The sequence below is a fragment of the Tupaia chinensis genome, unplaced genomic scaffold (genome assembly GCF_000334495.1).
Source record: "Tupaia chinensis unplaced genomic scaffold, TupChi_1.0 Scaffold000473_1, whole genome shotgun sequence".
NCBI classification, from domain to species: Eukaryota; Metazoa; Chordata; class Mammalia; order Scandentia; family Tupaiidae; genus Tupaia; species Tupaia belangeri.
The window spans coordinates 4508775-4534165 of NW_006159982.1; the positions used below are offsets into that span (position 1 = coordinate 4508775).

General features: G+C 37.6%; 1 protein-coding gene across 2 annotated transcripts in view; it reads left to right on the forward strand.

Moving 5' to 3' along the window:
* SPATA17 (spermatogenesis associated 17) overlaps positions 1 to 25391 on the forward strand; it is a 263127-nt gene that overhangs the window by 218406 nt on the left and 19330 nt on the right. The window lies entirely within an intron of this gene.

The following is a 25391-nucleotide window of genomic DNA, read 5'->3' on the forward strand; positions in this document are numbered from 1 at the left end:
ATACATTAAGAAATAAAACTGACAAAAATCTAAAAATATTCTTTATCTCTAAATTAATACAATAAATAGTCAAAAAACACTGATGGTGTCCAAAAGGTAAAATACTTCCCAGTACTGTACTGATACCATATCATTAAAAATACTATACTCAATATGTGCATTATTTGAAGTACGAGGTAGCCTAGGGGGATACCAAAGAAATAGTTTAGGGTATCTGATTATCAAAGTTTATAGAAGAGACAAGACCAAAGATAACCACATAAAATTTAAGATCACAAATAAATTTTCAATGAATGCTATACTCAATTGCTAAGATGTTTTAAAATTAGAAGAGGTTACAATTGACATGAGACTAGTAGGTTGTTGGTTTGGGGGTGTTTATTTGTTTGTTTTTAACCAAATTTAAAAGAGAATTTGGATGAAGACAGTCAAAATCATGACAGTTGAATGGAAAAGGCAGGAAGGAATAAGAAATAATGGTAGAACTCCCCAGGCATGCTCCTAAACCAAGAACCAGGAGAGAGCACTGAGCCGTTAGAAGGAGCACGGGTGAGGTTCAAGGAATCTGAATAGAGTGTAAGTATCTCCTCCACCCCTCTTATGTCTGAATGATCCAGTCTGGAAGTTAATATATTAATGCAGATACCAATATCTGTCTTTTAACTACTCCAGAGGAATGCATGAAGAAAAATATGAAATATTCTTATCTAATAGAAAAATGTGTATATAATGCAAAGTAGAATTGCTGTTTCAGAGGTTTTAGTATCATTACACATGGGAGCATTATTTGGTATTTGTTGGTTTGTTGTTGTTGTTTGTTTTTGAGAGGTTTTTGCTATAGAAAGACAGAGAGAGAGAGAGACAAAGTGAGAAATCACCCCTTTGGGGGGTGGCCATGCTGCAATCCCTTCTCCTCCATTCTCCTTTCAGAATCTTGGGCACGCATGCACATGCGCCCAGTGTGAGTTTAACTCACCGGGGACGGGACTCAAATTGCGGTTGACTACATGGGAGTCCAGTGACATAGCCATTATGCCAACTGCTGGTCCCATTATCTGGTATTTGTGAGCCACAGTACTAAGTAATCTAAATAAAATGCTTCATATTGTGTGTGAGTTCAGATTAAAATCTGAATACCTATCAATCCTATTTATAATTATAATGGTGAAAGACTGAAAATAACCTGAACATTCATTAATATTTGCTAAGTTAAATAAATGATCAAAACACATACTATGCAATACTATGCAGACATTAAAAATATTAACATAGATCTTTATATTTATTATTTTAAAATCAATACCTACTATACACACACACACACACACACACACTATGTTACTTTTGCTATCAGGGGTGAGTGTTCACCAGAGAGAGCCAGAGAGAGAGAGAGGGAAAGTGAGAAATAAACCTGGTGATTTCTTCACAGTCTCTTCTCCTCCCATCTCCCCTTGGGATTTTGAGCATGTGTGCACATCACCCAGTGTGACGTTTGAGCTGCCAGGTCCCCTACTTTAACCACACAATATAATATATTGTAGCTGGGCCAGCTACAATATATTATATTTCTTTCTTTCTTTCTTTTTTAAGAGAGATTTTTGCTATAGGGTGCATGCACTTACCAGACACAAAGAGACAGAAATTGAAAAATCATGCCCCAGGAAGGATGGTCATGCCGCAATCCCTTCTCCTTCATTCTCCTCTTGGGATCTTGGGCATTCATGCACATGCGCCTGGTGTGAGTTTTTTAAGCCACTAGGTCCAGGACTCAAACCTTGGTCTACTATGTGGGAGTCCAACGAGATAACAATTGTGTCATCTGCTGGTCCCACAGTATATTACATTTCTAAGAAAAGAATGCTGAATTTGAAGTAGTCCCTATAGTCTGATCTCCTTTAAAAATATGTATTTATATGTGTGCATATATATACACACATATATATATGTATTCATAAAAACACACATACACTTATTTATATACTAAATATGCATACATATTCATTTGTATATTGCAAAAATGTTAATAGTGGTATCTCTGGTAGTGAGATTATGGGTACCTTTTCTGGAGATACTTTTGTTAATTTCCATTTTTTGATGTTTTTATATAATCAGACCAAAGCAAAGAATTAAAACAAACTACTCCAGTACAGATTATTTGCTCTACCCTATCAATTACAAAAACATCTTGACTTTATTCTATTTAATCATAATAATTTAGAGACAATTATCTTTTTTTTTTCTGAAGACAAAATAATTACTTGCTAAATTATCTATACAAAAAGACAAGGATGAGTAACAAACGTTTCACATTATTTTTAATTAAAGAGTGTGCAGTGCAAAGACACAAATATGTGACACAATTTTTTTAATGTTTGCCAACTCTTCTTTTGAATTTTTAACTATTTTATGAATTGACAATGTTATCAAAACATCATCTCCTCCTCTTCCATAGGAAATTAATGCCCAATGTTTAATTTGGCTAAGTGAAGGATAGCAGCAGCCTTAGCTGAGGCTCTCCAAATAATACTTAATTCACCAAATACTACAAAGTGCTTCCGTTCATTGTAAAGGAGGCCAAGACGGGGACACTTGGACCAAATTGTTGCATAAAGATGCCATAGTAATTTTTAGTGCTATCTATTTGATTGCTTCAGCTTCAAGGTAGTCACCACTTCCCTATAATTCACCTGACATTGTCCCTTACACCCAATACTACATTTTCCCATCAGTCCAATTAAAAATAGTGATGCCTTTATCAGATTAACCTTTCTTTCCTTTAGCATGTCTGAGTTTAAGATAAACAGAGATTGCGTCTACGCGTTATCATTAATGCACTAAGATTTCAGCATTTCTCTGAAATTGTTCAGAGAGAATTAGATATTAAACCCACAGATATTTTAAAATCTACTCTCTGAGGCCACCCAGTGGCGTGGTGGTTAAACAGCTGAATCTCACATGGCCAACTGTGAGGTTTGAGTCCTGAAAAACACACCAGGTGTGTGTGCCTGCATACCTAGGAACCCAAGGAGAGGGAGAGATGGAGGAAAGGGGATTGTGCTATGATCATGCCACCTGTGGGAGGCTTTCTCACCTCCTCTCTCTCTCTCTCTCTCTCTCAAGCTCACACACCCTCTGGCAAAAATCTTAATTTTTAATAATAAAATCTTAATTTTTAATAATAATTTAAAAAGTGAGCATAAAAAAACTACTCTCTGACTAGGATAATATGATTTATTTTAATTTCTTTAATTTGTCTTCATAACTGATCACTTTTTGTAGCCTTTGATAGTTTTCTAAAAGCAGTTTAGTCTGAATCAGAATGTGCTGTGTTCTGTCAGCGTGTTTTGCACCATTCATATTTCCAGTCAGAGGAGTCTCTTTAAAGATTATAGTGGAGAAAAATTAGAATGATAAAGTGAAATCATTGGTTGTGATTTTATGAATTGGATAATGCATCCAGTTCAGTCTGGCATCAGTGTGAGTTTTCCTGCATTACATGGTATTCCATTTTCTCAGTTTTCTCTTTGCAATGGGCTTTAGTCCAGGTATCTTTCTGCTAAAAAAGTAGTTCAATTTTGAGGCGAGATGAGATGAGATTTAATTAGATTATTTGTTAGGCATGAAAAACAATGTACTTTTTCTCCTATCCCATAGGAATTTGGCATATAAATTACTCAAATAACTGGGAAAATCTGAAAATAAAAATTAAGTTTGGTTAGTACCTGGGCTGAGAAAGAGGTAAAATTTCATTGGTTTGTTGTTGTTGTTGTAGGAATGAGATCTTAGCAACTGTATAAGGAAAAAAAGTTATGTGAGGCTAGGGTAATAATGAAACATATAAGCCTTTAAAACTTGTCATTCGGTTTGACATTATGTACATCTGTAACCCTTTTAAGTTTAGTCATAGTGATTTGGCAAAATACTACTACTAATAATGACGATATCTTCAGATCCTTCTGTCGATTAAATTGTCCTTTCATGAAAGATGCTATACCCAGCCCAACTACCTACAGGAAGGTGTGTTGCTTTTTTTCTATAGCTGAGGCAGATTTGCTGAATAATCCATATATCTAGCACTGAAAATGAGTGAAGGCAAGTGCAGTTGCCTCCCAGACATTCACAGAGCTAAAGTTGAGAAAAGAAGATGGACATAGGGAATTCGAGAATTCATTTTATTGAGTTTCTTTTTCTCCATTCATTTTGCTGTTTTGTTTTTAGAAAATAAAAGAAGGCAAAAATGTAAAAATGAGGTTAAGGTGTAAAGTGAGTATGGAATAGAAGACCTCATTACCTGAAGTCCAGAATCCTATGTTTGTGGTTGATGAGTAACCTTGACAGGCGTCTCTCAACCTGCAATTTTCTCTCTCTTATCTGTCAGAAAAAGACATTAAAACCATCTCTGTTTATTGAAAAGCCTTTACAGTTCTATTTTTAAAAAATACAGATGAGGATTCTGTAGGGAAGACACTGAAGCAAGACTTACTATGATTCAATAAACTATAGTATTTTGAAGCTTTCATCTTAAATTAATTACAGTGTCTGTGTGTATTTAGATTTCCCAGATTTATCTTTGGAATAAATATTTAAGCTATGATCTTTTACCTCCAAGAATGTCAGTTACAACTACAGCCCCTGGTGACCAAAAGTGACATAAATGGTTTCACTAAAGTGGCTATATTCGGACACCAGCCCCCAGTCACCAGTGATGAGGCTGGTGTTGGGTACCCATGTCAAGCACAGCTAATGTGTGAGTAAGAAATGATGCATTGTTTGAAGTATGGAAGGTAAAAGGTGGTTCGGCCTAAAAGCTCTGCCTTGATCATTGAGATATACACATAACAGACATAGTCCAGTGGGTGTGAAGCAGAAATATAGACATTCTCAAACGGAGAAGAAATTTTCAGGTCTCTGCTGCAAAGAGAGCAGAAGCACTTAATGGAAAAGAGATACTTCCCAGATTCTCTAAACTAAAATCCTAGACTGTATTCTCAATGTGTTCCTCCTTTTATAAAAGTGCATCTTCCGGGGGGAGGTACTGGCAGGGGGGGTGGGGGGTTAGGGGGGGGGACTCCCACATGGCTGACTGAGGTTCAAGTCCCAGACCTGGAGGCTTGCTTTCTCACTTTTCCTCTCTCTCATTCTGTCTCTCTCTGGTCAAATTAAAGTAAATAAATAAAGTTAGATAAAATAATTCTAAAAAAAAAAAAAAGCCCACCTTTGGCCTCAGCATGATGACGCAGTTGGTAGCAAAATGAACTGTAGTCCTGGACTACACTACATTCTGACCACAGGTTCAGATCTCTGGGTTGACCTGAAAGCATGCTGGTGTGTGCATGTGTACCCAAGATCCTGAGGGACTAGAGGACTGAAAAAAGGGGATTATGGCAAACAAGACTCCATTGAAGGAGCTTTTCTCTCTGTCTCTTTCACTTTCATGCCCATGCCCATGGTGTTTTGAATAAGAAAAATAAAACATTTTTAAAAAGATCATCTTGGGGGACCAGCAGTTAGTGTAATGGCTATGTTGCTGAACTCCCACATAGTTGACCGCAGTTCAAGTCCAGGACCTGGTGGCTTAAACTCACATCAGGTGTGCGTGCATGCATGCCCAAGATCCCGAGAGGAGAATGGAGCAGAAGGGATTGCAGCATGGCCATGCCCCCTGGGGGGTAATTTCTCGCTTTCTATCTCTCTGTGTCTCTCTGTCTATCTGGTGAGCACATGCGCCCTGTAGCAAAAATCTCTCTCAAAAAAAAAAAAATAAATAGATCATCTTGGGACCTGCAGGTGGCATGATGGTTAAAAGCACTGGATTCCCACATAGACAACCATGGTTTGAGTCCTGGACCTAGCAGCTTGCTCTCTCACTTTTCCTATCTCTCTCTCTCTCACACATTCTGTCCCTCTCTGATCAAATTAAAATAAATTTTAAAAAATTAAATTAAATTATTCTTTTTTTAAAAAAAGGCATAGAACTAATTAAGATGTGTGCAGAAGGAAATTTTTAATATCTTAATTGAAGGATCAGCAGATGTCATAATGGTTACATCAGTGGACTCCCACATAGCCAACTGAGGTTCAAGTCCCAGACCTGGAGGCTTGAAACTCACACCCCAGGCACATGTGCATGCATGCCAAAAATCCCAAGAAGAGAATGGAGGAGAAGGGATTGTGGTATGGCCATGCCCCTTGGGGGATGATTTCTCACTTTCTGTCTTTCTGTCTCTGTCTCTCCAATGAGTGCATGCACCCTATAGCAAAATCTCTCTAAATTTTTTAAAATCTTAATTGGACAAGTAACAAGAGAGATTGAAATTGTTTGATTTGATGTAAGGTTAATGAAGTAAATTAAAATAGGACAAATATTCCAGTGATATAAATGAAAATCAGTGACAGCAAACTATTAGTTTTTCATTCAATCAATGGACTCCACATATACAATATTGTGAAATAGCTACAAGACTGAAATTTTTAAATTTTTATCTTTATAAAGACACAAATATACCAACAAAGAAAAAATACTTCAACATACAATACTTTTGATTCAAAATATTACTTTTGGGGGCCAGCAGGTGGTATAGTGGTTAAGGTACTGGACTCCCACATGTTTGAGTCCCAGACCTTATGGCTTACTTTCTCACTTTCCTTCTCGTTTTCTCTCTCATTCTCTCTCTCTTGAGCACATGTGCGCTATAGCAAACTTAAAAAATAGTAATAAAATAGAATACATAAATAATTTAAAATATATGTGTTACTTTCACCATATGGGTAGACAACACTTGTAAAAGTGTTAGGGTATAAAGAAAAGAGTAATGAGGCTCTTTTATCTCTAGGATATGTTCTAATTCAATCTAATAGCTTAGCTCTTTAGAAAACCCCTTTAAAATCTACTAAAGAGAAAAGACAAGAAAATCAACAAGAATTTGTTCCTGCACGGTTTATAGATACTTTGGGCAAAAATTATCAGGAGATAGCGCTAGGAATTATACTTAAAGATCCAAATAGATACCAATAATTGTGGGAGTTTCTTTCTTCTGCTCTCTGCTACAAAGGAGATTTTAGTGGAACTATCTTCCTGCCAAAACATACAGATAAAGTACAAGAGTATCTGTTTGATACATCAGAGAGCTAACAATGCAGCCACACCTTGAGGGACCAAGACACTAGAGAGAAGAAATAAATGCCTAACTTGTTCCATTGCTCTTCCCTGTGAGGCATTTCAGGTTTTTCAAACATTGCAGAACCAATAAAACAAGAATCCAAGCAGAAAGTCACAGATAAGAGGCTGAAAAGTGATGCCAGCTTTCTGCAGTCTTACGAGGGTAGGGAGCTGTACGTTGGAGTTAAGGGCTATGTAGGAAGTATAACCATAAAATAGAACACAGCAACTCTCTCTATATATATTTATGTAAAAATTATTTATTTAATTAAATTAATTTTATTTACTATAAGGCATGTGTGCTCATCAGAGAGACAGAGGGAGAGAAAGTGAAAAAGCAAGCTGCCAGGCCGGGGGCTTGGGCCACGGTCGACCACGTGGGAGTCCAGCACCTTAGCCACTACACCACCTGCTGGTCCCAAGAATATACATATTTTTAATTGCCAGAGAGCATGTGCCCTCACCAGAGAGAGACAGAGAGAAATTTTTCTGCCACAGGGTGTGATCATGCTGCAATACCATTTTCTCCATTCTGTTGAGTTTGAGGCACACACCACACACCCAGCATACTTTTTAAGCTGCATGGACATGGACTGGGATTTGAATTATATTCATCCATGTGAGATCTGACTCCCTTAACCACTGGGCTACAGAGCTGGTCCTAGAACAACAAAATATTACCTACTACTATCACAATACTGAAGAACATGGAAGAATCCAGAAAATACAATGTTAAGTTAAAAAAAAAATCACAAGAGACAAAATACATAAATAAATAAATTATTCCATTTATTTAAAGTTATAAATAGACAAAACTAAGCTCTGGTGATTTGGGATGAGACCATAGTTTCTGTGAGGGGACACAAGGGGTCCTCTGGGAGGATGTAATGTTCTATTTCTCGATCTAGGTTATGGATACCATTATGTGCCCTTTGTGAGACTCAATGAGCCTTATTTTCATGATTTGTTCACCTTCCTGTATGTTCCTTTTACTTCATGTGTAAGGTTAGTGAGGCAGAGGTGTGTGGGGTGGGTAGGACAAACAGAAACCAACCAACATGGAGAGCACCTATTTTCTCTCTGGATGACAGCTATTTCCCAGCTCTACCTGGTTTTATTGCTGGGAACGCAGGCCCAATGACTTACCTACCATCTTAAGAGAAACCAGAAAGGCTTACATGAAATTCTCTCTTTCTAGGTGTTGGCAAAGATTTCAGTTGTAATAACCATACAAAGCATAACCAGAGCTGGATTCTTCCCCTGGCTGGCAGTGTTGGCAACCATAGTGGCCATTTCAAGTGACTCTGACACTTCCTGTATGTGTGATCTTGGCATCACTTCTTAACCTTTCTAAGCCTCAATTTTCTTGTCTATATAAATTAGAATAATAATACTCTCTTCTCAGGGCCATTAAGAGGATTGACTGAAAGTTAAAATCACTTAATACTGTGCCTCTAATACAGCAAGCTCTCAATAAATAATCATTGTTGTCCATATTTTATTATTATCATTTTATTATTGTTGCCAGAGTGTTCTCTGAACATCACAGAAAAGAAAAAAGGATGACAGCTTAAAATAAAGACATACAGCCAGAGAGAGCTTCCCACATCCATATTTTTCTGTCATCACTGTCTTCTTCCTCCTCCAGTAAACTATATTTCTTCCTTAAGTCTCTTGGTTTAGCACTACTAAAAGCCACAGAGGCCACCACTACTAGTTTAGAATGAAAATGGAAGGCCACTGGATGATCTTTTTCTATCACCCCACATTGACTCTTTAAATTCATTTCTTCCCTTAGAAATACTACTATTCATGGTACTTTATAAAATTTTATTTCTATTCTAGAGAAAGTAGGATATGAGTTGAGTAGATTTTTATAGACTTCCCTGGACACCTAACCATGACATACAATATGGTATTATTTTTTGAGGTATGTGAACTTGCAATTTCAAACTGTATAAAAAAGGAAATTTGATACATATCTTTCTTTTAGCATGGAACTCCTTATACTGTCATAATAAGATTCTTCCATTTCACCTATACACACAATGGTAAAGTACTCTGATGAAATCAAAACCAGTAGCCAATTAAATTATTTTAGCTCTTATAACTCAAAATTTAGTTATAATTATATATAATAATATAATTATAATAGATAATAAAAATATAATGTAAATAAGTAATAATTATGAAGTTTATATTCCAAATTACATGACCCAATTTTTTAAACAATATTTTGCAGCGAAATAAGAGACATAAAAAAAATGACTTGACAGAAGTAAATCTTAAGGGAAAATCAAAATGAGTAATAGCCATTCGTCTAATCAAGAATTTGTTGTATCATACTTGACCATCTATAAATTACAATTGATTTTAGGCATTCAAAATGCATCAGGATGTACTTATCTGTCTGGCCCTTTTACCAATATTTATGTTGAAAATCAGTAATATCCAGTAATTAAACACTGGTTGCATGGTAGCGTTCATAATTATTCTAATTAATATTGCCAAAATCATGTGAAGTTAGGAATTATTATTCCATATTAAAATGAGCAAAGTAAGGCAGGATAACCAACCAAATCAATGTCATATGGTAAAAAGCAAACTGGGTTGAACTCAGATCTGTATGAGTGTTCAGCTCAAACCTTTAGTTGCCACAGTAGAATGTTGCTCCTGGAGCTGGTTGTTAAGAGTCCTCCAATGAGAGCCAGCAGGGAGCATAGTGGTTAAGGCACTGGACTCCCACATGGTTGACTGTGGTTCGAATCCTGGACCTGGTGCCTTGTTTCTTACTTTCTCTCTGTCTGTCTCTCTCAAGCATTTGTGCCCTACAGCAAATTAAGCAATAATAATAATAATAAATAAGATTAAATAAAATAATTCTTCAAACAAATAGAGTCCTTCAACGGTCCTGCTATTTCCTTGACATTCTGGAAAGGGAATACTGATTTACTCCTTCCTTTTATGAATAACTCTAGTCTTTGGCTAGGATCAGGGTAGTGGTGATGATCTTTTGGCTGTACTTTCTGAGGTCCAGCAATGTCAATCCATTTTCTTGTGTCATTGTTTTGAAGGGAGAAAGTGCTCTTCTGTTGTTGTTGTGAGTTATTTATTCTTAGAATACAGAATAAAAGAAAGAGAGCCAGAAAGGGAATACGAATCCTAATTTGAGATAAGGAAAACAGTTATCTCAAGTAGTATGTGATTATATATAAGCAAATGTGTGTTTGTGTGTGTCTGGGTATGTGTTCCTATGAAAAGTGTAAAATGTGATTAAAACACTTGAAATATCTCAGCCAGTGTCACACATAGGAATGTAATGTTCTCACATCTTTGCTAGCATGCTCTCTGAAGCCAGCCACTGGCTTGATTCTCTCCTTTTTAAGATAAATAAGTAGAACTAAAGAGAGCAACTCAGCATCAAGAAGACGAAAAAGTGAGAAAAACATATTGGGAACAGAAACTGCAGTTGAACTAGTGCCTCCCCACTTTCATTACCATCCTTCCAAATAAATCTCTCTGCTTCTCTTGAGCTGGCAAATAAAAAAATCAGCCCACAAGATATATGTGTGTGCTTCTCCTGATGAGCATCACCATCCATCTACTGTACGTCCCACATGCCAGGGTGAAGATGGCCTACAGGGAGAATTAAAGACTTCAGAAAGTCCACAGCATAATCAAGGAGGCTTTTTTCTTCTGACTACACTGCTTTCATCTCTGTCTTGTGTGATTTTCTCCCCATCTCTTTCACTCTGTGGCAAAGATGCTGATTGCTGATGGGACAATAACTGATCATATACCTAACCTTCCAGGGCAACCAATTGGTTTCAAATCTATGACACGAATCCTTCTGATAAGTTTCATTTTGGCAAGGGTTGTTGGTTCAAGTGTGTAGACATGTATAGATGAGAATCCCCAATTCTGAGATTTTAAAAGATGATATCCAATTCAAACAAATGTTTGATTTTAATTTAAAATATCTCTTAAAATATATGGCAAGATGCAGACATTACCTCACACTGGAATGGAATTTCAGTGGAAGTACTTTATATACAAATTTATCCAAAATAATTGGGAAGTTTTGCTTTGTTTTGTTTTGTTTTGTTATTAGAAGACAAGGTGACTTTTTCATTATCGGAGGTTTAATGGCAGATGATAAAATCCCTAAGGAATCATTTACTCTAACACCCACACCTGCTGGGATCCTTTCTAAGATATCCACTCGTCCTGCTTAAGCACTTCTAAATCTTTGGAATTACTTTGCCTCTCAAGAGAATATGTTCCATTTTGGACTTTCCTAATTATTTAAAAATTCTTCAGTACATGGAATTTGTCATTTCATTTACTGACACCACTTTGTGCTTTAGAACAAGTTGATTTCTTTCTTCATATGGTTGTCTTGACAGCATTTGGGAAAGATATGTGAAATTTCTTTTCTCTGTGTTAAACATCTTTAGGTTCACAACTTTGTCCTCTACTTGTTCCTCCCACTAATCCTCCAGGCAGGCATTACTAATCACAATCCTCATTTCTACTGACCTGAGCTCAGAATCCTTCTCCTCATGACTCTCCAGGCTGCCACCATCCCATTTAAATTGGAATGCAAGTTGAAACTGATTTTTTATCCTTGGTATTCTGGTTTCAATATAATAAAGTTCAATAAAGATGGAGATGGGAAATGGATTAAAGCTCTTTAATAAATGTGAACAAGCTCTAGTTTGGGTACTGGTCCAAGGTTGATGTCAGTGTTTCCTCTATTCCAAATTAAACTAAGGAATTATGTAGGATGTCAACTGTGTCCTTGATAGTGCAGCTCCCGTTAAAAAGAGCTGTTTCTGAGCTGTTCATTGGGATCAAAATATCCGTATTTGACAGGCTCCTTAGTGCTAGATTATTAAGAGAACAAGGTAATAAAAGTGAATGACTGGGAACATTATGCCAGAATTTGGGTTTGGTTTAGTTTTAAAATGATTAATTCACTTTCATTCATTTTTATTTAAGTCCATATATTTCACAGATAGTGTCAAATGCCTAGAATCTAAAATCTCGTTGTTTGACAGCAATGTATACCTAAAGTTCATGATAAGTTTCATTTTGGAGTGCTATTTATTTATAAAATACTTATAAAGACTTTTAGAAGAAAATATTGCCTAGAAGTTTAACCTCGTTTTACACTCATCATCATCTGCTGCCAAGCAAATGGGGAATGTTCCGTCTTTGTTGCGTGAGATCATACACATTTACTGCCAAACTTCATAGAGGCCACCCAGAGTGCATATTTCTCCATCTGTCAGCACCAGGAAACCATTGAAAGTTATGGATGACTAATCATTAATACAATTTTGTGACGCTTTCTCTGGGTGGAAGTTTTTGTGAAGTTAGTCATACAAATACAGTAACTATCTGAGATAAATCAATGTTAAACTTAGGTCTAACTATTTCTTTAATAGTCAAGTTGCTCTCAAACAACAGTGCACTGAATTCTTCCCCACTTCACCTACACATCCTATGAGAGTACTTGAACAAGTTTGTGGAAGGGGCCAGATGGTGGTACAATAGTCAAATGTGGCATTCTGTGAGAATGTCCCATGCAGGAAGGTTCCAGGTGCAGATATGAAAACTTGCTGAGTATGCTGGTCATGTACATATCCATAGTCTGGGGCCGGCTGAGCCCAAGGGTGGACTGCAGTGTCAAAATTCTTTTGGGAGTGTTTTCTCTCTATCTCTTTTTCTTATGGAGGAAATAAACCTTTGGGAAAAAAAAGGTTTGTGGAAACCTGGAATTAAAATATGAGTTTGTTTTTGTACAAAACAATTTTTTTTAATTATCTTATTTAACTTTATTTATTTATTTATTTTAATTTGACCAGAGAGAGACAGAATGAGAGAGAGAGAGAGAGAGAGAAAGTGAGAAAGCAAGCCACCAGTTCTGGGACTCGAACCATGGTTGGCCATGTGGGAGTCCAGCACCCTTAACCAGCATGCCACCTGCTGGCCCCTGTACAAAACAATTTTTAAAACCATATGCATTAAAAAAAAATATGCATTTGACTTTTTGAAGACTCCTCATTTACATTCTGTTGGTAAGGCTAAACAACAATTTCTCTGCTATGGCCGGAATTCAGTGAAAATGCAATTCATTTGTTTACTTAGAAACACTGAATGATGACCACACTGCCTTTGCTTAATAAAAATGGAAATACTGCTACTTAAGCTAATCTTTTGATAAAAATATTTTTAAAAAATGAGTTCAGGGGGCCGGCAGGTGGCGTGTTGGTTGGGGGCACTAGATTTCCATGTGGCTGACCACAGTTTTAGTCCCAGACCTGGTGGCTTGCTTTCTCACTTTTTCTCTCTCTCTCCTTCTCTCTCTCTCATTCTGTTCCTCTCTGGTCAAATTTAAATAAATAAATAAAGTTGAATAGAATAATTCTTTAAAAAAAAGAGCTCCAAGAAGGTGGCTAGGTGGATAAAGGAAGTTTGTGTGGTTAAAGTAAGTAAAAGCCCATAACGAAGAGTCTTACTGACTTACAGAATATTGGTATCATGTAAATCTTGGAATGTGATCTGGTTTAGATAGGACAATGACTCAGTCTAAGATTTATTTTCTCTGAAGTGATTATGTAATATTTAGATGAAAATGTCTTACCGAATGTAAAATTATGAGGGACTAGTTCTGGTGAAAAGTCAGGACCAAAAATATTAATTAAGTATCAATCAGGATATACATTATTTTGGAGTGAATGACAAGGAATTAATTCACCGAAGTGGTTAAATGTGAATAAAGAGCCTGGGAATTGAACATAGTAGAATCACAAAGGAAGAAGAAGTGGAATAATAGGAAAAGTCTTTTTTAACTGTTGCAAAAGCTTAAAGAAAATAACATTCAGAGGCAGTGGTCATCATCCTTAAATACAGTCTAGGAAGACAGTGCCAAATGGAAAAATAATGTAGTTGAACTGTTTTTCTTATCACTGGTTTTTCCAATTGCTCCAAGTTTGTTCAGTAACCAAATAATTCCCTCTAATATTTGTAATGAGCTCCTCTTTGTGGTTTCAATTCAACCACGTCACCATCGCTGGTACGTGAACTTAGAAGTACTTTTGTTAAATAAATGTGATGGATTGTGTCATCCTCTATCCTGTGATAGCATCTTTCAACTACTTAGTTAAGGAATAACAATGATATTCTGGTTATGGAATGAAGCCTGTCTCTGGATATCAACTTGATGGTATAAAATTAAATTTTATGACTTCTGGGTTATCGATATAATATTATGATCAACTGCACTAAGCCTAGGCATTTGATTCAAGTTTCATGGTATATTACCTTATTGATTTAATGATAATGGATAAACAGGTTATTCCATTAAAAAATGAATATAATTTCTTCAAACCATTTGTTGCCAGCAAGGAGAAGGACAAGAAAGGCAAACATGTAGGAAGTCATTTCTTCCAAGTAACTAGCTGAACGATGTGAACTTTTTGCTTATTGGTTATGATGTTGATACCTCTTGTGGCAATCGTGCTTATGAATGAATTAGAACACCCAGTATCCTCTTCACTTACCCACTCACTATTCTGAGTCTTCAGTCTTGCCGTCAACTCTCTGTGTATCACGCAGCAATCAACTAATTCTCAGAAACAGATGGTGTTCTACTGACCACCAACTTATCCTTCTGTATTCCTATAGCTGGTGAGACCAGATGGAGTAACATCCCCAAATTAAGCTTTTCACCAAAATCTTATATGTGAGCAGATGTTTTAATAATATGGACTTCTGAAAAAGAATAATACACACAGATGATTGATTAGACAATCTAATTAAAGACAATGATGTGGAAGAACTGAAGCAAGGAGTTCATTCTGACAATAAGTAACTTTATATTCCATACTCTGAGTAAAAGAACTAAAATAAGAATCCATTTTAGAATGAATGGCCTAATGACCATTGCTTATTCATGACTTGCACTTATCCTCAGAAATATAAAACTGACTTCAGATAAATTTTTTTTTCAAAAAGGTTTATGACATTACGTCTCAAAAACTGTGAAGAAGTTCAGGAGCAATTTTTTACTTTGAGAGAGAATCTTCGGGCAGAGCACAAAGAAACCCTGTCATCCAAAATTCACTTTAATGATGTTTTGTCATCCAAAATTTGCTTTAAAAAGCAAATCTATCAATGCCCTTAGTGTTGCAAGAACCTAAGGACTTTAGGGAGGTGCTGTCGCACAAGAATTAGAAAAGAAATATGTCATCCCTTCACATCGAACTATGAAAACAACACAGAACATAACAGAAATACATAAGGCTACAGACTAACTTGATCCTAATCATTCAAGTCACAATTTAAATATATTTTTTATAAGAGAGACCTTCCCCAATAACTAAACCTAACATCTCTACCCCTGTAGTCACTATCACTCAATTCTGTTTAATGTTCTTCTTCGTTCTTATTTCTGCATGATATTCATTTGTTTATTGAATGTCATTCCCTTAGAAATGTGTACTTCCTAAGAATTGGAAGTTTTCTGTTTTGTCATTAATGATAACTCGTCGCTTCAAACAATATCTGACACACAAGGATGCCCACAAATATTTCTAGTCTCTATCATTTTTGGACTTGGAGAAATCAATTTAGATACCTTTATTTCAATCCTGAGTTGCTAAAACAAAACAAAACAAAACACCCTGGGATAACATTGCCCAGAGGCAGAATGGAAGAGGGCAAGGAAAAGTTCTTGTCTAGTGAGATGAGAGTATTTAGGAGAAGGGGGAAGGAAATGAGATCACTTTACCAAAGCTGCTATACGCCCTGTCATATAATCTGCTCCAAAAAGGCTTGTATGGTGAAGCCATTTGAGCTTTGGTGTTATGTTTAGTGGAATTAAAGAAGCTTTCTGAATAGAGCTCTATAGTAATATAGTCAATAAATCTGATCCATCATCACGAGTAGCATTTTTAATAGCAGGCTTAGAGAGGGAAAAAACATTTACAGATTACATGCTGCTTTATTTCATAGGGAATAAAAACAATTACACAAGCTCCAATTTCTCTGATATAAATTATTTTGCAATGACTCATAGAAACCAGAATGTATCAGTCAAGATCCAATCAAGATACAACATCAAATAGCAGTTTTAACAGAGAATTTCTAATATAAGGAATTAGTGAAAGGCCAGCAAGTGGTGTGGTGGTTAAGGATGCTGGACTCCCACATAGCCAACCACAGTTCAAGTCCCAGATCTGGTGACTTACTTTCTCACTTTCTCTCTCTCTATTTCCCTTTCTAGTAAAACAAATAAATACATAAAGTTAAATAAAATAATTCTGTAAAAAAAATAAAAGAATTAGTGAGGGGGTCGCCAGGAGGGTCAGCAGGTGTCATAGTGGTCAAGGCACTGGACTCCCCCATGGGCAACTGCTGTTTGAGTCTTGGACCAACCTGGTGGCTTGAAACTCAGTGCCAGGAACATGTGCATGTGTGCCCAAAATCTTGAGAAGAGAATGGAGGAGAAGGGATTGTGGCTTGGCCATCCTTCTGTGGGTGTGATTTCTTACTTTCCCTCTCTGTCTCTCTGATGAGCACACATGCCCTATAGCAAAATTCTCTTTCTAAAAAAGAAGAAGAAGAAAAGAATTAGTAATGGCCAACAGATAGCATGGGGATTGAGGAACTGGATTCCCACATGGCTTACCATGGTTCGAGTCCCCAACTCAATGGCTTAAGGATCATGCCAGTGTATGTGTGCCCAAATTCCCAAGAGGAGAATGGAGAAGGGATTGTGGTATGGTCATCTCTCCTTGGAAATTATTTCTCACTTTGCTTCTCTCTGTCTCCCTCTGGCTAACACACATATCCTATGATAAAAAGCTAAAAAAATAGTAACTATAAGTACAAGACTGATATACCAAGGGACTGGCTAGTGAGAAGCACAGGGAACTATAAGTGACATAGGCAGAGCAGACAGAGTAGCAGCCACTACCCCTAAGCAGTAATATTTATAGAGCATCCAGGAAAGAGTCCCCTCCTACCCCAGTCGCCCAACGAGAGGCTCTGGCTCACTGAGTGGCAGAGGTCTCCATGCTACTGTGCTAATAGAACATGCTGTAGATGTACTCTGTATGGTGCTAAGAAAAGCTTTTCACAGAAAACATCTGACTGGAGCCACGCAGCTACAAACTGCCCAGACAGGACACAGGGGAAAGCAACTGGCTAGTGGGGGTGCTGCTGATGTCACACACCTCAGGAATGAGGCATTAGAAAAGCCTTTCATACTGTACAAGCCAGACGCTGGAGAAGTCACCTGTACACTAGGAGCCTAGTGCTGGAGAAGTCCCGTGTGCTACTGAAGCCTGGCATGGAATCAAAGGAACTGGCGCTGTGGAAGTGGCCCACGCTGTGAGAGACTGCAGGTTGAGCACCCACAAACCAAGAAGGACCCTCCCTGTGGAAACATCTCTCTAGTGCCCTCTAATGCTAAAACTAACATGGAGCCGGCGAATGGAGGAAAATGTTTAAAGACCCAGACTGATTTTGTCTGATAAAGCATTGAAGGCAGAGTTGGAACAGAGTAGCAGTGAATTGATCACTGGCACAAAGGGTGTATTCTTGAATGCAATCTTTATACTTGGTATAGTGTTTTTTTAATCTGGGAAGGAGTTCTCCCTTATATTTGTACTTTACTTGGGAATATCATCCCTTTCCACCACCTCCATCCTTCAGAAGGTTTACATTTAATGGTCAATAGATAGGATAACTTGTATTTTTGTAACATGCTGGTAAATTCACCAAGCTCTATACATTTCTGTGTCTCAAAAAAGATGTGTCCTTTTCTCCCTTGTTGAAACGATCCCTGAGAGCCTGTATCTCTACCACTCTGAGTTTTCCTCTCCTGGGTAAATATGCCCCAGCCCTGGTACTAGAGGAAGTAGAAAGACAGTATAATATTACTCTTGTCCTGACTGACTTGCTGAAGTGATCCTGAGTCTCAGAAATGGACACTGTTGCCTTTAACTTTTCTTTGCCTACAAGGGTGGCCATGTTGCTTCAGATGGTTTTATACAGAGATTCGGTTGAGTTTAAGACTGTTGAGATATTTTCATTTTGGAAAATAGAGATCATCCTTTAAAAAAAAATAAAAACTGTGGGAACCAGCAGTTAGCGTAATGGCTATGTCGCTGGACTCCCACGTAGTCGATCGCGGTTCGCGCCCCGGACCCAGTGGCTTAAAACTCACGCCGGGCGCGTGTGCGTGCGTGCCCAAGATCCCAGGAGGAGAATGGAGGAGAAGGGATTGCAGCGTGACCATCGCCCCTGGGGGGTGATTTCTCACTTTCTGTCTCTATGTCTCTCTCTGTCTGTCTGGAGAGCGCACGCGCCCTATAGCAAAAATCTCTAAAAAAAAACAAAACAAAACAAAAAAAAACTGCTACATTTAATATATTGCACTTGTATATAAAATATATTTCAATAATGAAAATGCTTTGAATAGGTAGGTATTTGCTATCTTTGGAATCTAACCCCCATATTTAGTCTACGGAGACCTTGAAAAACCTTCAATTATAATCTGTACTCGAAGGTATTTTCTATGCTCCCATTCTTTCACTCAGAAGTTACTCATTTTTTCACACACCCATTCATTTGTTACATAAATGTACACTGAGCATATACTTCTCCATGGACGGCTGTGGGAGGAGGGGTGATTGCAAAAGTGCATGACAAATGTCCCCTTTGCACAGCACCTCAAATCAGGAGAGAAACAGTTCAATCGATGTAATGCAGAGGAAACAATGATAGATATTTTTAAGAGTTTCACATGGCAAACTAAGCAGAAATATAAGTCCTAAACTCTAAGAACCAATAGTTAAAAGTAGGTTCAGGGTCAGAATCATTTAAAAGATCACAGTAGACTGGAATGTTAGCTCCGTAGGGAAGGAAGCTCCTCGCGGATGTCATCAGTTTCCTGGCTCCTGGTTAAGCAGACTCCCTCTATATATGAGAGGTTTTCAAACAGTTCTCTCTCTGTTTCTGTCTCTGTCTGGTGAACACATGTGCCCTATAGAAAAACTTAAAAGAAAATAAACTCATAAATTAATGAATTAATTTAAAAAATGGTAATCCTTGAAATGTTTATAACTAGATCTAAGAATAACATCCTCAAAAAGAGTACTAAAATGAACCCCTCTCAAGATCAAGAGCTCAAGTTTCTCTTGCAGAAATAGATAAAGAAAGCAAAGACCCCATTGTTAACAAGGGAATGAGGTTGAGACAAATTCCCCCAATCGCTGGCATATTTGGACCAAGGGATATTTTGAGATCCTAGCCAAAGCCACGATTTGATGCTAGATGTAACACTGATACCTTATGTTCCCTAGAGTGAGAGAAACCAGAGATTAAATTCTCTGGTTACAAAGCCAAGCTTCTCAACACATAAAAACAAAACAACTGAAAAATCATATTGTGATTTTCCTCCTCAGACTTCACAAGATGACAAAAATGGGCCAGCCCTGTAACCTAGTGGTTAAGGGAGCCAGATCTCACATGGCCAACTGCAATTCAAAGCCCAGTTCTAATATTTTGAAAAACATGCCAGGCACATGTGTGTGCATGTGCCAAATTCCAACAGGATGGAGAAACAGAGAAGGAATTGCAGTGTGAACATGCCCCATTGGGAGGCGCTCCCACTCCCCTTTCTCTGTCTCTCTCTGGTGAGCATACTTTTCCTATAGCAATTAAACAAACCAACAAAATGACAAAGGACAAGGACAAGAAAACTTGGTACCTGAAACAAATCCACAAGAGTTATAAATGTAAAGAACTCACCTTGACCACATTTTTCCCCTAGTAATCTACATTTGAAAAGAAAAAAACAAGAAAAAATATTACCTTCCTCTTCATCATCCAGAAATTATAGATAGGAATCAGGGATAATCTGACTTTGCCTAAAAAAAAAAAAAAAAAGAAAAGAAAAAAACTTACCTATTGGAGTGAATGGAATGCTTTTGTTTGTCCCATCTGTGTCAGCATAACTAAAGGTAAGTGTTATACTCCCTCTCTTTCCTCTTAAGATTTGATAATCTTTACTTTATGAAATCAACTGAAGGCCAGATTAGTGGGAATAAAACATCAGTTGATGTAAATACACATATGAGAGAGATACAAAATGTGGTATTCTAAGAAGGGCAGGGGAGCTGAAAGTTTATTCCATACAGAGAATAGAAGCCTGAGGGTTAAGTTGTCAATAACAAAGGGAGAAGGTGCAAACTTTGTCCTATTTTTCTGGCCCAACTATGAGATCTCTGTTCCCTGCTCTCTGTGACTAGGCAGATGAGTTACTCAGCAAAATCTTGCATGTATCCCTTCTTACTTTACTGCTGTAAATAAACGTAAATTTCTTTTACTGAATTTTAGCTTTAAAAAAAGAGAAAAACTAATTCTATATGTACAGTTCCTCTGAATACTTATTTCAAAATATGTCAGAGAAGTATATTTTGGGGTGGCATATTTTGGGCCTCCCACAAACAGTAAATTAAGGAGAGGGCAAGAGGGACCAAGATAATTCCTAGCTTTAAAATGCTACAGTGATTGGCGTGGTGGCGCCCGCCCTATGGAAAAATGCTACAGTGATTTAAAATTTTAATTAACAGAGGAACAAAGTAAGTTTTGAAGACAAATCCAAACAGTTCAAGAAACACCAGTATGTAAAGTAAGGACACATTTTTGTATATTTCTTGCAATCAAATAATACAGAAGTTCGTTTCATCTCTACATCTTATATGTAACGGCAAATGATGTTTTGCAAGTCACACTTCCACTTTTTCCTGGCCTTCTATCCTGCCTGGAATAACCACCCAAATCTCTGGAAAATGAGTCTCTCAGGAGACTTTGAAAATTAGTTCAGGCTAATTGCTGCTGAATAAGTAGTGTTTAGCAGCTGTTTAAAATTTTTAAAAAGTAAAATGAGTTTACATTGCAGCAAGAAGAATTTAGGTTCAATTTAAGGACAATTTGCTGCCTAAGAGGAACATGAAAAACTAAGTTATCCAGGTTTATGAAGTCAAGAAAAAAATCAGGAAGTATATTCTTTTATTTTTTCTGTGTAGTTTAACTTTGGATCTGACCTTACAAAGATGTTATTTTTGTTGTAATATCCCTAAGCTCAAAGTTAAACCATATCCAAAATAAACTAGGCAGTTCAGTCTCTCAAAAGCAGACTAGAATATTTAGAAGATAGAGAATATTTATGATGCTTCCCATTTTAATTTAAACTTCAACTTGATGGCAGATTAATTTTGGAGTGTTGTACTGGGGTTACTTGGGATAAGAAATCCTAGAACAGAGTTAGGTTTTGAGCCAGTATTCCAGCTCTCTGCAGGAGTAAGCTTCCACTCACAGGAAGCTAGAATGAATTTGAAAGTTACAATTACCATACCTAAAGTGAAAGAAATTATCTACTCAAAGAGCATAGCAATCAGAACTGTTGAAGAGGTAAACTTGACTCAACTTTGGGCAAGGCCAATTATCCACTAATGTGCCAACTGCTTCCTGCTTGTTGTCACTTCCTCACTGATTCTGTAGAATGTCATCTTTATAAATGATGTAGGGTGGAGGCCAACAGGTGGTGTGGCGGTTAAAGGCGCTGGACTACTATGGGGCCAACCATGGTTCAAGTCCTGGACCTGGTGGCTTACTTTCCCTTGCTCTCTCTCTCTTTCTCTCTCTGTCTCTCTCTGATCAAACTGGAAAATAATAATAATAAATAAAGTTAAATAAAATAATTCTTTTTAAAAAATGGTGTAGGAGGCTGTCATAGGAAACCATTTCTCCTGGAGTACACTAGAACAATGTATCATTAGACATCATGGCAAGTGAGACGAATTCTAGAACAATCTTTAATTAAATGCATTTAAGAGCTCATTTATTATCAAAACGAGAGAAAGACAGAATGACAGAATCTCATAGAGAAGAACCACTCTTGGTCTAACCAAAATTAGTGTTAAATTCACTAAAATTAAAACTCAGGACCCAAACATAGACTATCAAAGACGCATGGGGGTAGTAATAATGATTAGAGCTACCTGACCAATTTTTAAAAGTTGGCATGCCACTTACACGGTCAAATAAAATATTTGAGGATCAGGAAAGTTTTCCAAGGATCCAGCCACAGTGGAGCTTAGATTGCACCACCACCTGGGAGGCCGGAAGCTGTATGGGAGATCTGGTTTGGTTCCTGGCTTGGCCTGAAGATGCTGGACACAATTATACAAGCCTGTAGTCCTGGCTGATCAGGCCTGGACCTGGTGGCTTACTTTCCCTTGCTCTCTCTCTCTTTCTCTCTCTGTCTCTCTCTGATCAAACTGGAAAATAATAATAATAAATAAAGTTAAATAAAATAATTCTTTTTAAAAAATGGTGTAGGAGGCTGTCATAGGAAACCATTTCTCCTGGAGTACACTAGAACAATGTATCATTAGACATCATGGCAAGTGAGACGAATTCTAGAACAATCTTTAATTAAATGCATTTAAGAGCTCATTTATTATCAAAACGAGAGAAAGACAGAATGACAGAATCTCATAGAGAAGAACCACTCTTGGTCTAACCAAAATTAGTGTTAAATTCACTAAAATTAAAACTCAGGACCCAAACATAGACTATCAAAGACGCATGGGGGTAGTAATAATGATTAGAGCTACCTGACCAATTTTTAAAAGTTGGCATGCCACTTACACGGTCAAATAAAATATTTGAGGATCAGGAAAGTTTTCCAAGGATCCAGCCACAGTGGAGCTTAGATTGCACCACCACCTGGGAGGCCGGAAGCTGTATGGGAGATCTGGTTTGGTTCCTGGCTTGGCCTGAAGATGCTGGACACAATTATACAAGCCTGTAGTCCTGGCTGATCAGGAGAGTGGGATAGGAAGATGGCAGGACAGCAAGACTCTGTCCAAAAAAATGCCTGTCTCTGTCTCTGTCTCTCTTTCTCTCCCTCCCTCTTTCTTTTAAAGGAAAAGAAATAAAAAAGAGGAAGAAGACAAATTTCCCAGGTTCCCTTTATCTGTGAGCACAATCATCAGCATTATCAGCATTCCACCTGGAAGCTTGTTAGAGATGCAAAATCAGGCTCCAGTGCAGACCAAGAGAACCCAAATCTGCATTCTCACAAGATCCTTAGGGTAGTTCAAACCCATATTCAAGTTGGAGAAGCACTGCTTGCAAATCTGGCCAGATGCCTGTTTTGTGGGTAAAGTTTTGGTCAACCTTTTGCATTTGCCTATTGTCTACAGCTGCTCCTGCCCACCAATAGTAAGATGAGTATTCACAAGAGCTATTGTTTGACCTACAAAACCAAAAATATTTACTACCTGGACCTTTACAGAAAAAAAAAAAAAAAAATTGCTCAGGATCAGCAGGTGATAGGGTGGTTAAGGCACTGAACTCCCACAAGACCAATCATGGTTTAAGTCCCAATCCTGGTGTCTTACTTTCTCACTTTCTCTCTCTCTTTCTCTGGTGAGCCCATGTGCCCAGTAGCAAAATTTAAAAATAATAATAATTAAAGTGAAATAAATAATCATTTTTTTAATTTGCTGACATGTTGCAATAGAAAGAAACCTGCCTTTTATTATCTATAATAACAGAGGCTTTAAGATGCTTTTTATGCCCTTTATAACAGAAGCACTAATTGCTTTCCCTTTTCCCTTTTCTCTGTCCTCTTTTCTTCTAACATTTAAGAAAAAAATGAAAGGGATTAAAAATAGTTGGAAAATTTTTGTAGTATAAACTATGTAAAAAAAAATCTATTTACATCATCTTATTTTCCAGATTAGAGTATATAATGTATTGAATAAATCACATTTTGCACATTTTGTCAAGTACTTTGCACACATTGCATTATGCATATAGTCTCTTTTTCTTCTCCAAGCCCTGAATTTTTTTTTTTTCTTTTTTTGTAGAGGTTTTTGCTATAGGGTGCGTGCGCTCGCCAGACAGAGAGAGACATAGAGACAGAAAATGAGAAATTACCGCCCAGGGGGGATGGCCATGCTGCAATCCCTTCTCCTCCATTCTCCTCTTGGGATCTTGGGCACGCACACACACGCGCCCGGTGTGAGTTTAAGCCACCGGGTCCGGGACTCGAACCGCGATTGACTACATGGGAGTCCAGTGACATAGCCATTACGCCAACTGCTGGTCCCCAAGTCCTGAATTTAATACTGTACCTACCAACTACAGCAATTTATATTGTTCTCTTGTAATATTCTGAATGTAACACTCATCTTCCTATTAAGACTATAAGCCCCTTGCTAAGGTTTGAAAGTGCCCCCTAAATATTCACGTATTGAAATTTGGTTGTGGTGGTATTAAGAGGATAGAAACTTAATCCAACTTTGGGATAAAGAGGTGGAACCTTTGAGAGGTAATAGGATTAGATAAGGCCATCAGGGTGTGGCTCTATTGATGGTTTTTCTATTTATTTATTTATTTATTTAGAGATTTTTGCTATATGGTATGTGCGCTCACCAGAGAAAGACAGAGAGACAGAAAGCAAGACATCACCCTGTGAAGGGATGGCCATAATACAATCCATTCTCTTCCATTCTCCTCTTGGGATTTGGGGCATGCATACACATGTGCCCAGCATGAGTTTTAAGCCAGCGGGTCTTGGATTTGAACTGTGGTTGACTATGTGGGAGTCCAGCAACACAACCATTACACCATCTGCTGGCCTCTATTTATTTTTTTTAAGAGATTTTTGCTATAGGGCCTGTGGTTTCACTGAAGAGACAGAGAGAAAGAAAGAAATTGCCCTCCCAGGAGGAATGGCCATGCCACAATCCTTTCTTCTCCATTTTTCTCTTGGCATTTTGGATATGCACACACGCACATGCCCAGCATGAGTTTCAAGCTGTGGGGTCTGGGGCCCAAACCAAGATCCGCCATATGGTAGTCCACCGATGTAAACCATGCCATCTGCTGATCCCAGTGTTTTTTTTCTATTTAAAAAGACAGAAAAGCAGGTGCTGGAAAGTGCAGTGGTAAAATGCAATGTTCTGGCTTTGTCCAGGTTGACTTGGTATCCTAATCTGGAGCCGGCCATATGGCTTCCAGCACTGCAACCAAAACTGGATCTCTTTTAATCCTTGGTGGGCCTCAAATAAAATTCATTATTCGATTCTTGGTTGAGAGGTCAGTATCATGTATGGCTCTGTCCTGGTCCCTAACATAG